The 14419-nt window shown below is 34.4% G+C and overlaps 1 protein-coding gene across 5 annotated transcripts in view; it reads right to left on the bottom strand.

Moving 5' to 3' along the window:
* The window catches only part of prrt4b (proline rich transmembrane protein 4b), a 28885-nt gene extending 22203 nt beyond the window's left edge, over positions 1–6682 (bottom strand). The window contains exon 1 of one of the 5 annotated variants that reach the window (XM_051107256.1): positions 6519–6682. The gene's annotated coding sequence lies outside the window, so the exon portion shown is untranslated. The remainder of the gene's footprint in view (positions 1–6518) is intronic. The other 4 variants (XM_051107260.1, XM_051107257.1, XM_051107258.1 and 1 more) reach the window with 4 other exon arrangements.
* Between the last annotated feature and the right edge of the window lie 7737 nt (positions 6683–14419).

Raw genomic sequence — 14419 nt, 5'->3', positions numbered from 1 at the left:
CTCGCTCTCTCTCTCGCTCACTTTCTCTCCCCCTCACGCAATTGATTTGTTCTCGAAACTGCAATAAACTCTCTACTCTCCCACTGGGAATAACATCAGTTGTTTTTGGTCAGTAAATAGGGGGATAAGTATTCTGAAATTCTTTCATTTCATTTCTTTCTGTAACCCCATTGTGTCTCATTCATCTCTCAATGCCAATCTGTATCGCAGAAATGATCTCCCTCTAGAGTCTTTTTAAGACTTATCCCTTTCTCACAGATTAATGAGGTTTGTGTACTAGATTAAACCAAGTAACTGGCTCTGGGCTAATGGGTTTAAAAAGATTGATCTCAGGTTTGTCTTTGGGAGAAAATGCAAAATACAGGGTTTGTACAGATACTGTAAAATAAAACTCCAGGAATTTCAAGGACTTTTCAAGCACTACTTTTTTATTTTTAAGGACTTCAATCAGAGATCTCACTTATCCAACAGCAAAAATAAAGCACATACTACACTTTTACTATAGTAAAACCACTGTTATTTTTCTTAAGGGATTTGTATTTGTGTATGCTTTCTTTCTTTCTTTCTTTCTTTCTTTTTTTTTGTGTTTTTTAATAATTGTACTGCATTAATGGTTTGTTGTTTTCTATTGTTTAAGAATAAAAATTAGAAAAAAAGTTTGGCGAAATTGCTCTGAAATGCTGATCTGAAACAAATCAAATGATTCGCGATCTGCGTTCCGAAGTTCCGATCTAAAGCAAAAGATTTACAAACGCGCTTTAAGTTCCTAATTTAAATCAAATGATTCGCATTTAGATCGGGACTTTAAATCGCAAATCATTTGATTTGAATCATTCAATTCGCTAAATGATTCACAAACCCATTCAGATTTAAATCAAATGATTCGCAATACGTGCTCCGAAGTCCCGACCTGAATCAAATGATTTGATCTGGTTTTTGCTAGTGAACTGCTTGAAATGAATGATCGAAGTCACAAGTTTGAATCAATCGGAGCGGTTCCTGTGTAAATGACTCAATTGATTTGGTTCATTTGTTGTTTACACAACACTGTCAGTACTACTACTTCTTTAGCTTGATTGTTTTGTGACATTAACTGAAATAAGCGAAAAAGGAATGATGAAAAGATATGTGCTTACTGGCAAAAGTAAACATTTATTCATAGATATATTGTCTTTAATTCAAGCACTGTTCAAGTACCTCTTCAGGAATATTGCTATTATCAAGGGTTTTCCAGGCCTTAAATTTCAAAAAGTCAAATTCAAGCACTTTTAGCACCTTGTACGAACCCTGAAAATATCTGCCACAATCAAAATGTTTTTTAAAAATTAAAGTTCTGTCATTAATTACACACCATCATTAATTTTTGGAACACAAAATTTTTTGATGAAATCTGAGAGCTTTCGAACCCTGCATAGACAGCATCGCAACTGACACGTTCAACTGCAACACACACATGCATTGTGGTACTCTTGTGAACATGTGTCGAAGACTGACACGGAAGAGAAGAAATTGTTGAATAAAGTTATTTTTGTTTTCTTTGCACACAAAAAGTATTCTTGTACCTTCCTAAAATTAAGGTTGAACCGCTGATGTCACATGGACTATTTTAATGATGTCCTTACTACCTTTCTGGGCCTTGAACGTGTCACTTGCTGTCTATGCAGGGTCAGAAAGCTCACAGATTTCATCAAATATACCTTAATTTATCTTTCTGAAGATGAACAAAGGCCTTACGGGTTTGGAACGACATGAGGGTGAGTAATTAATTTCATTTTTGGGTGAACTATCCCTTTAAGGTTTTTGAAAGAAGTGTCTAAATCCAGAACTAATCGAGCCTTATGTGCCAGGCTGGGAGAAATGTATTGTAATAATGTAAATGTTACAAATAATGTGTTTTTTGAACCACCAAGCATGAGAGCATGTTCTAGTAGACCCCCAAAACAAAATCAAGACTTCAATTCAAGACCCCCTTCAATGCAATTTAATGAAAATGTCCCAGTTGATATTGCTTCCATGTCACATTGAAAAAGGAAGGTCAAGACCAACATATTGCATTAAGGGATGCAGTACCCTGTAAAATATATTCTGGTGGTATACACAGCACATTTTGATATTCAGCTATTTGTTGCATACAGAGCATTTGCTTATGATGCACAGTCTGTATGTACAGTCAGAACTCAGAACTGCATACCACCGTAACACTCTCACCATTTCTGATGTCTCTCACCATTCAGAAGCATTTTAACTAGTGAAATCTTTTCACAGGGGGCGCAGTTGATGCCTGGCTGAGTCATAGTCATTACCGTCATCACTAGTCAGACTGTTTACTCATTACCACACACCACCTGCTTTGACCGAATAGAATCCCGTCTTCTACAACCTCGCTATTAAAGACTGCATTACTACAGGCCAAGTTTTATCAAAACATTTATCAGACGCTAGATACTTTGCTTTCACAGCCCCTGGGTTTTTCTTTCACACCTTGTGAAATGTTTTAAGAACAGTTTTGTCTGTGCTAAATGCCTCAGTAAGTCAGACCCCACAGGAGCTTGTTAAACAGCATCACAAACGCTGCTGTGTGCATGTGTCAGAGTCTCTGCCAAACAGAAAACATAAATGACTGTATAGCACTGAGCTTTACTATTAGACCCCCCTCTCTTTTCTCTATCCATTTCTCTCTCTCTCCCTTCCCTCTCTCATTGTCATTTTGCTCCACCGTGCGTGGCAAAGAAAGGGCCTGCCAGAGCAGGATGTAATCGCTCAAGCAGAAAAAGGGAAAAAGCGAGTGCTCGAGAGCTACTCCTGATTTAACATCACACATTTTTTCCTCGCCTGAAATCCCTTGTTGAGTTTTTTATATTTGGGAAGTGATCCTTCAGCATAAAGAGTTTGTAACTTACAACCCCCCTGTTAAAATGCAATTCTTACACTCATAATCATCATAATACTGAACGCAATTACTGTCACAGTTTTCATTTTTACTCTAATTTGGTGGTTGTCAAATGGTTTTGTTTCAAGATCCAGATTTTGGATTGGATATCCAACAGAGGCCCAACATTCATACAAAATCTATTTTTAAAAATGGTCTGGCAGCCTGTTCATGTGGGCATCTGCTTAATTTCTTCCACCAAGTGACAGACTAATTTTATTTGTCAAAATACAACAGATTGCAATTGGATGTGCAACAGATTTGACTTTGTGAGAAAACACTAAAAATCAGCCATGATCTATCTAAAGATGCACACTGACCTTTGTGATCAAAGTTTGAACTTCCAAAACAGAGTTTAAATGCAGATTCAAAGGGCTCTAAATGATCCCAGCCAAGGAATAAGGGTCTTATCTAGTGAAACGATTGGTTATTGGTTCTTAAAAAATTGAGAATTTATATACTTCTTAATCTCAAATGCTCTTCTTGTCTAGCTCTGCATGAACTCTGTAGATGCAGACAAGCATTTGAGGTATAAAAGCATATCAGTTGTCAATTTTTAAAGAAAATAACTAATCATTTTGCTAGATAAGACCCTTCTTCCTCAGCCTGGATCGTTTAGAGCCCTTTGAAGCTGTATTTAAACTGCATTTTGGAAGTTCAAACTCACGGACACCATAGAAGTCCACTATATGGAGAGAAATCCTGAAATGTTTTCCACAAAAACATAATTTCTTTACGACTCAAGAAAGAAAGACATGAACATCTTGGAAGACAAGGGGTAAATTATCTTTACATTTTTGTTCTGGAAGTGAACTTCTTTAATCAGTTGAGAGAGGACTTGAAGAAACACATTAGGTAACTGTATAAGGTCAGAGTTAGGGTCAAAATGTCCTTCTCTCAAATACTTGTGTGCTTAAAGCAGGTCTATAGCGCTGAGGACCTTCTTAAGTGGTGACGGATCGATTCATCATGATATCAATTATTTTAACAGGCCTGTAGACGTGCATGACGGCTGTGGGAATCATTGGTTCACGCCTTCATGAAATCAAATGATTTATTCACCGAGCCTTTCTGGTTCTTGTCCAACAGACTAGATGGGGGAGGGGATATTTATGACCTGCAGCCATAAAAAACACACAGATGCCCATAAAGGAGTTTTCCTTTAAACACAGTCTAAAGGTTTTTGGAGACAGCAAAAGCCATTAACCTAACCTTAACCTCAAATTAACCCAACCATGAACCAGAGCGGCCATGGTCTGGTGTATCAAAGTCTAAATGCAGCTTAGTCCTAAACAAAGAACATTTAGGGTGGTTCACAAAAAAACACAGAACTAGAAATCAAATTTAGAGGATTAGTTCACTTTCAGAATAAAAATTTCCTGATAATTTACTTACCCCCATGTCATCTAAGGTGCATGTCTTTCTTTTTTCAGTAGCAAAGAAATTAAGGTTTTTGAGGAAAACATTCCAGGATATTTCTCCATATAGTTGACTTTAATGGGGATCAGCAGGCTGGGATGCAGCTTCAAAGGGCTCTACATGATCCCAGCCAAGGAATAAGGGACTTACCTAGCAAAACGATCGGCCATTTTCCAAAAAAAAAAAAAAAAAAAAAAATTATACTTCTTAACCACAAATAGCACTTGTTTCCATAGATGAGACCCTTATTCCTTGGATGGGATCGTGTAGAGCCCTTTGAAGCTGCACTGAAACTGTAGTTTAGACCTTCAAACCATTGGCCACAACTGAGGTCCACTATATAGAGAAAAATGTTTTCCTCAATAATTTTTATTCTGGAAGTGAAGTAATCCTTTTTTTTTTAAGATTTATTTTTGGTGTTTTTGCTGTAATTTCGATAGGGGACGGAATCGGGAAATGTCCATGAGCGCAGTATGTTGGCACTTTTGGCACTGACTAATAGATATTTTAAAGATGTTTTTGCACTAATTCCTGATTTTAAAGTTGATGTGGTCAATAAAACCACACAAACAACCACCAACAACCATCAGTAGTTTTAGGCTAGGTTTATTAGATACATATATCTATATTATTATTGCTTCACATTTAAAAAATAATACGTAACGGTGCGAAAATCAATAGTTTGGTGTCATTTTGAGCATCAATTAAACTAAAACATGTACAGTAGTCAACTGGCCAAAATAGGTATGTTTCCATCACCCTGTTTTTATGCGCATTTTGAAGTATCGCATCAGAAACGAATGATGAAAACACCAAAAATATTTTTTACGCTTGCTTGAGGTGGTTTTTGAATTGTGTGAAAAAGGGTTAATGCAAATGGGAGATGGAAACGAATTTTGTGAATGAATTCCTTCACACGCACCAAAAAAGTAATGTGACTGCATCATGGGGCAGAACAACTCAGAACGCCCCGAATCGCAAGTAATTTATTATATGTGAAAATTATTGTATTCAATGGCTTCTCCTTCTTTTCTTAGTGATATTTAGTGCCAGTTTATCAGGAAGTGACTATTTTGTTCTCTTTGACTCGGTGGATGGAAACAGTGCTTATTCGCAAATGTTTTAAGCGATATTCCAATTTTTCGCACAAAGTAAATTCGCAGCTTTGGATGGAAACCAGCTAATAACATCAAACCAAAGAAACATCCAATTTTACACAACCCCCTAAATCACCTCAGTCAACCCGTTTGATGAAGTACTGAATGTGTTGTTATTTTACCCAATGTTTCTCCTCGCTTTCCCTCACACTGGGCTTAATACTGTTGACTCCATGCACACAATCATTTTCCACATCAACGGCTCTCTGCATCCTCATGTTTGTCACACACAATGTTCATTAACAATGTTATCATCTTACAGGCCTGAATGAATCAATCAATTTATGTTTATACTATATGTGCATGTAAATTGATGAATTATACCTCCTGATCATGGTTGTTTGCTCCCAGCCATCAACCATCAATGCTGGGTGTTTCATTGAAACCCCTGCTGTTTCACTATGCACACTCGAAATACTCCTAAGCATGACATCTGATATGTCTATCAGTCAAATTCTTAAAGATGCTAATCAATTTGGTCCAAACAACCTGTTAACATTAGACTCGTTGGCAATTTCACTGCAATTTCGAAATGTTGCAAACGTTTTTCACCATTTTCAGTCTTGGCGCATGCAGACTGTGCTTCTCAGGAGTCAATTACACTCGCCTGTGAAAACATGATAAATGACCTGTCATGTTAATGTTTTTGAGGGCTTTTTTTCTTAAAGCATCCGGATCACCTGATTATCTCAAAACACACAGGCTGCTACGCCGGCTGCCTTCGCCATGGTTACCGGAGGAGCAGAATGCGTCTGAAGCGCTGAGCTTTTTCCCACACCGCACATATGTGAATGTGTGAAGAGGTCTGAGATGGTACACAACCATCCGTTTAGCGCAACCAAGAGCACGAGCCGCGGACATCGAGCAGATACAGATGTTTATGGACCTGACACACACATTTCTGACTGAGATTGTCACATACATATACCTAAATCAGGAGATTCAGCCATCTGCAGTAAAGCTGTAGCTTCTACAATGAAATGTTTTTTGAGAGATGTAGGACAAAAACTTACCTTCTCCCAGTGGAAGAGAGCAAACAGAGAATCCAGAAGAGCCACCAGCACTCCACCGCAGGAGAGCGAGATCTGTCTCACTGTGTGTGGGAGAGAAATCGTTTTTGGTCGCACACTCTCCCTCCCTCTCTCTTTCTCTCTCTCTCTCTCCCTCTTCCTCTCTCCTCCCCTCTCCCGCTGCATCAGTAGTCTAGTGTAGGATTCAGATGCACAATATTTGGTCACACCTCGCTGAGCAGATTGTTAGAGAGCAGAGAGCATGCACTGTACAGCAGGCAATCGTCAAGGAATTAGGCATCCTACAAAGATGAAAAACACACATGCTGAAACATACAATGAATACATATATGCACACATGCACACATGCACACATGCACCATAGCACATACGTTACCACTACCAACATCTATTTTTTTCTTTACAACTTTAAACCAGCTTTTAGACTTTGCTGGAACTGCATAATTAGTTGTGTACAAACATTCCATGTAGACTCACTTAACATTAGGTCATGCAAACTATATAATACCTATATAAGAATTTGAAAATGTTTTAACGAAACAGTTCACTCGAAAATGAAAATTTTGCTATCATTTACTCACTCTCATGTCGTTCCAAACCTGTGTACGTTTCTTTCTTATGCTGAACATAAAAGAAGATATTTTTAAGAACCAAACAGTTGTTAGTCCCACATTGACTTCCATTGTAGGGAAAGAGATACTATGGAAGTCAATGGGGACTGTCAACTGTTTGATTACTAGCAAGTTCAACATAATAAAGAAATTCATAGAGGTTTGGAATGAGATGGTGAGTAAACAACAATTATTCCTATAAATTGCAATAATTATTTATAATACATAAAAAGATATACATTTAATTAGAAATTTAATATGCCTATAAGTAGACAGGTAGTAGTTTATTTTAATAAATTAACATTATCAATATTTCTTTTTTCATTTTTTTCTCAATTTTCAATCAGATTTTAGACATACTTAGGCTAAGTAAGTTTTTATTAAGTAAATGAAGTAAATCAATAGTTCTGTTAGGTTAAACATTTATTTTATAATGTAGAAATATTCCATCTGGTCTCTCAGTTATACACTAAGTAATACAAACTGCAAATATGATAATTATATAAGAGTCAGAAAATATTTATATATTTAATTAATTATTTAAAATAAATTTTATGCATTTACAATATTTTTTCAAGTCAAAATATTCAATGTAGTCTCATTTAAATTAAGGCATACAAACTATATAATACCTAATAAAGATATAAATTGAATTAGAATACATATATATAATACATTTATATTATATAAGTCGATAGTAGTTTATTTTAATAAATTACAATTGTCAACTTTTTTTTTTATTATTTCTTAATTTTCAGTTGTATTTTAGACATACATAGAAGTACATTAATAATTCTGTCAGGTTAGAAATTTATTTTATAATGTACAAATATTCCATCTGGTCTCTCAATTATATATATATATATATATATATATATATATATATATATATACTACTGTTCAAAAGTTTGGGGTCAGTACATTTTTATTGTTTCTTTCTTTTTTCTTTTTTTTTTTTTTAAGAAATTAATACTTTTATTCACCAAGGATGTATTAAGTTAATAATTAAAAGTTTATTAAAAGTTAATAATAAATAATTTACATTGTTATAAAATATTTATATTTTGAATAAACACTGTACTTTTTAAACTTGTTATTCATGAAAGAATCCTGAAAAAAAAAAAAATTACAGGTTCCAAAAAATATTTGGCAGCACAACTGTTGATATTATCCAACACTGATCATTCTGATAATAAATCTGCATATTAGAATGATTTCTGAAGGATCATGTGACACTTAAGACTGGAGTAACAGCTGATAAAAATTCAGCTTTTCATCACAGGAATAAATTCTATTTTAAAGTATGTTAAAATAAAAAACATTATTTTATATTGTAAAAACATTTTGCAATATTACTGTTTTTTTTCTATATTTTTAATCAAATAAATGCAGCCTTGATGAGCATGAGAGACTTCTTTAAAGACTATTACAAGTCTTACTGACCCCAAACTTTTGAACGGTAGTGTATATATATATATATATATATATATATATATATATATATATATATATATATGATAAATATAAGAGTCAGAAAATATTTTAATATTTAAAAATAAATAAATAAAAATATTTTTAAAAACTCTGTGTAGTCTTATTTACATTACGTCATACAAACTATATAATACCTATATAATAATTAGAAGATATTTTAAGTGCTGTTATATTTAAATTGCAATATTTATTTAAAATACATTTTATACATTTAAAAGATAAAAATGTAAATAGAAATTTAATATACCTAAAAGTAGACAGGTAGTAGATTATTTTAATAAATTACCATTATCAACATTTATTTCTTTTAATTATTTCTCAATTTTCTCAATTTCTACGAGGTTAGAAATTTATTAAAAAATGTACACATATTACATCTGGTCTCTCAATTATATACTAAGTCATACAAACTACAAATATGATAATTATATAAGAGTCATAAAATATTTAAATATTTGAAAAATGAATAAAATTAATAAAACCTTCATATACAATAATTGCACCATAATTAGAACTTCTACAAGAGTTAGAAATTGTAATATTTAACAACAATATTTTTGAATATATTTAATTCAATATTAATTTTTGTTTTACATTTTAAACTTCATTATATACCTATAAACTTGGGATTGTCTAAAAAATTATAAACTTAATTTTTAACCAAAAACCACGTCATATAACCTAACAGAGAATTTAACGGAACTCACAATCACAACAAAATGTTTCATCACACTTCAGCCCACAAACATTATGTCATGCTTTTGGGTTGACTTTTGCCACACTTCTTCTTGTCAATGGAACGGCTTATCTCCGATCCCAATCAGAGATAGCCAATAATAATCCATTCTCAACATTCCTCCTGGGAGAGGGAATATTCTGGGATACGACTGCCTCTCTGATCCAAAGGAATTCACCACACTTAGAAACAATCAGAATTGTCCCATCTTAAGGAAACGTAATTTCCTGATTGAAAGCTCAACTGAATGGAGCCAGCGAGTCTCAATGCCAGTTTTGTCCTTACATACAGTAGACACACACACATTCTACTATTTTTGCAATTTTACTTTTGCTCCAGATTGGTACATCTCATGAGAGCAGGCAATAAAGGTAATGTTCTTGAGAACAAAATGTTTTAAGGTGAAGTGTACCTGAAATGTATTGAGGTTTGGGGAATGTTTAGACCAACTATCCATGATAAACTGTGAGGATATGAGGAAGACCTCATGCTCATATCGCTCCAAACCTATAGGACTTTCTATCTTCTGTGGAGCACAAAATTTTTTTCAATATTTGAAAATATGAAAGTCAGAGCAACATTTTTTAAATATCTTAAAAAGCACATTCCCTTATTTTAATGACATCACATTCTGACTGTGGGCAAAAACATTATTGTTGCAAAAGGCCATGTGTTATTAATACATAGCACAGCAATCACTGAGTCTTCCTGTTATCTGGTTTTCCACAAAAAGTTCAGCAATTGTATTATAAGACACTTGCCGGAAGCAAGACACCACTGTCCACTTTTATTATTTGCATATTGCTGCAAAATGCCACTTGCTCTGGAGACCTCTTCAAAGGAAATCCATTTTTAAAATTAGATAAACCCTTGCACAGATGAAAAATGTATAGTCATTAAGCTAAGCTGAGCAAACAGAAGCTCACTCAATGCCTACAGTCATAGAAAAAAAAATGGTTTTCCATTTAGCGCAATATTCTTTTACAGTATCTATTTTCCTCCAACAATGCGTGGTTAAATATTTGATTAGGATTTTAATGGTCGTATTACATTGGATATCACTGTCATGATCGGGGCTGTGGGTCTTCCCTCAGCCTCTCGAGGTCGCTGTTCCCCTTGCACTGCACTCCCCTGATTGTTCACGTCTGTCTTGTCATTTGCACTGATTACGCTCACAGCTGTTCACACTCTGGACTACTGTATAAGAACTCTCACTTCTCACTCCTGCGTCAGGTCTGCATTGTCTTTTGTCTTGTATGTACTTTTGTGTGTTCCTGATCTGGCCTTGACCGTGTTCCCTGTTTTATTCATTTAGTATTCTGTTTGTGCCGTGTTGGCCTTTTGGGTTTACGTTCATTTGTGTTTGTTATATTAAATTATTCTTCCCTTGCATTTGGACCCAGATATCCTTTACCGCCCGTGACAATCACATTACATAAGCGCTCAGACTCCATATTGTTGTGTCTGACTGCTTGAGCCAATCACTGAGTAGACTACATAAGGTGGATAGGGTCCCCCCTCCTGACCCTGTGTGCTTTATGTTCACCCACCCCCAGCATCCGGAGGAGTGCACAAAGGCTGCCTCTGATAGAGATAAGTACCTTTGTCTCTAGGGAACAATGAATCCTAACGGTCTGCATTAACAAAGCTAAAAGACACAACATGACTTTAATGTGCAATTTTCCCTCCATCTAATGGATGGATGTACTGTATGAGTTGATCGGATGCACACAGCCAGATAGAGCTCTCTCCAAAAGCCTACACTGTAAATAGTGGTAACCTGCCACTGCCGCCTTAAAGAGCCATTTCTACCTGATTTACGCTATAGTTTTGATGGTGTAACAATGCATTTAAGTCAATTCAGTAATGTTAAATCATTTTGACTACAAAAAGAGCACTGATGAAATTAGAGAAATGTTGCATTCAAATATGCATCTATTGTATGAAAAACAGTGTGAAATGAGAAGAATTGTCAGTTGTCTAATGACTTACTACTTCTGGTTAGGTTCTAAAGTGTGCATCCCATGAGGCCATTGTAGACGAGTTGTAACACATTTCAAGTAATGCAATTTACCTAATCAGATTTCTGTTTCAAGTAACTAGTAAAGTAATGCATTACTTTTAAATTTACAAGAAAATATCTGTTAATATATTTTAAATAAGTAACACAAGTTACTTTGTTTTCCCATTTATTCACTGACATCTCTCCTGTCCCGTGTTGTAAGAAATCAGGAATAAAGGATCTTGCATGCTAAATCCGAAATTCTCGTCTGAAATTTACCCATGTTAAAAATAACTACAACCTCACGTTGTGTCAATAATGTTTACACATGGCCTCCGAAACGTTCGCCCATCATAAAAACATTTGGATCGGTTCAATTTTCTGCCTTTTCGCATCTGTAGCAAGCATTTTGAGAAGTATTCTGACACCTTGACGTTCTGTGGATGATGAATTTTAACAACAACAAAAAAAAAAACTCCAGAACAACAATTTACAAATAATTTACTCACCCCCTTGTCATCGAAGATGTTCATGTCTTTCTGTCTTCAGTCGTGAAGAAATTATCTTTTTTGAGGAAAGCATTTCAGGATTTTTCTTCATATAATGGACTTGACTGGTGCCCCGATTTTAAACTTCCAAAATATAGTTTAAATGCAGCTTCAAAGGGCTCTAAATGAACCCAGCCGAGGAAGAAGGGTCTTATCTAGCGAAACGATCTGCCATTTTTTTTGAAAAATAAAATGGTTTATACCAAAGCTCGTACAGCACAGGCTCTGGGATGCACGGCCACGACACTACGAATCATGTCTGACTTCATCGTCTGTGGCTCAAAAGGGTAGAGTATGGTGAAAAACTCCATCTTATTTTTTTCCTACAACTTCAGAATTGTCCGACATCGTTGTACCTTTTTGTTAGTAAAGCGTTTGACTTACTTACACCACACTGGGTCTGTAGTTCCGCCTATGTTCCGTGTGACCTTTCGACGTGATTTAATAGTACATAGTGTCGTAGACGCGCATCCCAGAGCTAGTGCTACACAAACAATTTTTAATTTTCTGAAAAAAAAATTACAGATCGTTTCGCTAGATAAGACCCTTCTTCCTCGGCTGGGATCGTTTAGAGCCTTTTGAAGCTGCATTTAAACTACATTTTGGAAGTTCAAATTCGGGGCACCAATGAAGTCCATTATGTGGAGAAAAATCCTGAAATGCTTAATTGTTGTTATGGAAGTGGAGTTCTCCTTTAAGTCTTCCAGAGACACTTTCTTCAGTTTGAAGCTTATTCATTTCACTTTTGGTGTGAAAGAGCCTTTACAGTTGTCAAAAATATTGAGTAGCCTGCTGAGTATTCGGATAATTATAATGAATTTTTTTAAGGTAGTAAAAATAGACAAAGCAAAAAACAGCATTTAAAATGACTGAAAATACATAATAATTGGTATTTTGCCATTTCTTTATGACAGAAATGCTACAGACACTGTATTTCTTGAGTATTTGGACATCAAAATGTGTAAACTCAGAGTAAAGGTTTGAGCTTTTATTTTGAAATTGTGATAAACAGTTAGCATGTTGAGAAAGATGAAGTATTTTCCTGTGTTAGCATAGGTTTTTAAATAATTTTTACCTTATAAAACTGATAGAATGATGCGCTATAAACATTATAAGCAACTCAGACTCACAGCATATGCAAAGATGGAGTCTGAGATGGTCCACGCATGTAAATAATAAATGACTGTTTGTGTGGAGCAGCATTTACTGGGAACAGAGCTGCTCTGAGATGCACACATATAAATAAAGTGCATAATAAACCACAGCAAATATTTTTATTCCATTGAATCGTATTGTTTGTGAATTCACAATAGCATTATGCATTATTTAGATTTTTAAATGGGTTTATATATCATGCAGCCTTAAAAAACGTTCTAATAATGCATTTCATGGATTCTTGTACATGGAATGTGCCACTTCCGGTATTTTGCCCGTTACTCTACATAATCAAATTTTTTAAAATCGAGTACTTGAAGTGAATTGAGGAATCGTGATAGCCCTAAATGTAGTATGTCCAGATTACATTCATAGTATATAAAACAGACTTTTGTGATACTTACTTAGAAGAAGAACCTACTTAGAGAGTATGTGTTGTCAGCTTTTGACTCTAATGCTGTCTTCAAGTGCTCCTGGAAAGCTCCTACTTCAAAGTCAGGCAAGTCTGAAAAATACAAGTTTTCCATATGAAAAGTGATTAAAAATATATTTAAATAATTCATTTTTGTCATTTATGCATGGCATCACACCAAAACATTTATGCATAAAAGTAAAACAGCAAAGATCATTTAAATAACTTTGACTTGGCTGCATAAACATTTAATTTAGTACTGAAGTGTTTAAATATTTAAATATATAAAAAATGGTGTAAATAAAAATGTTAATGAATATGTGTGCACTGCCTGGGAACTGTTTCAAGTCCTCGTGGGAAGTTCATATATTTATGAGCTGCAAGGTCGTACACTACTAGTCAAAAGTTTTTGAACAGTAATATTTTTAATGTTTTTTAAAGACGTCTCTTCTGCTCACCAAGCCTGCATTTATTTGATCCAAAATACAGCAAAAGCAGTAATATTGTGAAATATTTTTACTATTTAAAATAAAAGCTTTCTATTTAAATATATATACAAATGTAATTTATTTATTACTCAAGTCTTCGGTGTCACATGATCCTTCTGAATTTTTTTTTTTTGAGAAAAAAAATGATAGAAATTAATGCTTTTATTTAGCAAGGATGCTTTAAATTGATCAAAAGTAATGATAAAGACATTCAAAATGTTACAAAAGATTTCTATTTCAGATAAATGCTATTCTTTTGAACTTTCTTTTCATCAAAGAAACCTGAAAAAAAAAATCTACTGAGCTGTTTTCAACATAATAATAATAATAATAATAATAATAATAATAATAATAATATATGTTTTCTGAAGGTTCATGTGACTAGAGTAATGATGCTAAAAATTCAGCTTTGAAATCACAGGAATAAATTACATTTT

This window comes from Labeo rohita, chromosome 4 (genome assembly GCF_022985175.1).
Source record: "Labeo rohita strain BAU-BD-2019 chromosome 4, IGBB_LRoh.1.0, whole genome shotgun sequence".
Lineage (NCBI taxonomy): Eukaryota > Metazoa > Chordata > Actinopteri > Cypriniformes > Cyprinidae > Labeo > Labeo rohita.
Note: the sequence above shows the minus strand (reverse complement) of the source record. Positions and strands in the feature narration are given on the sequence as shown.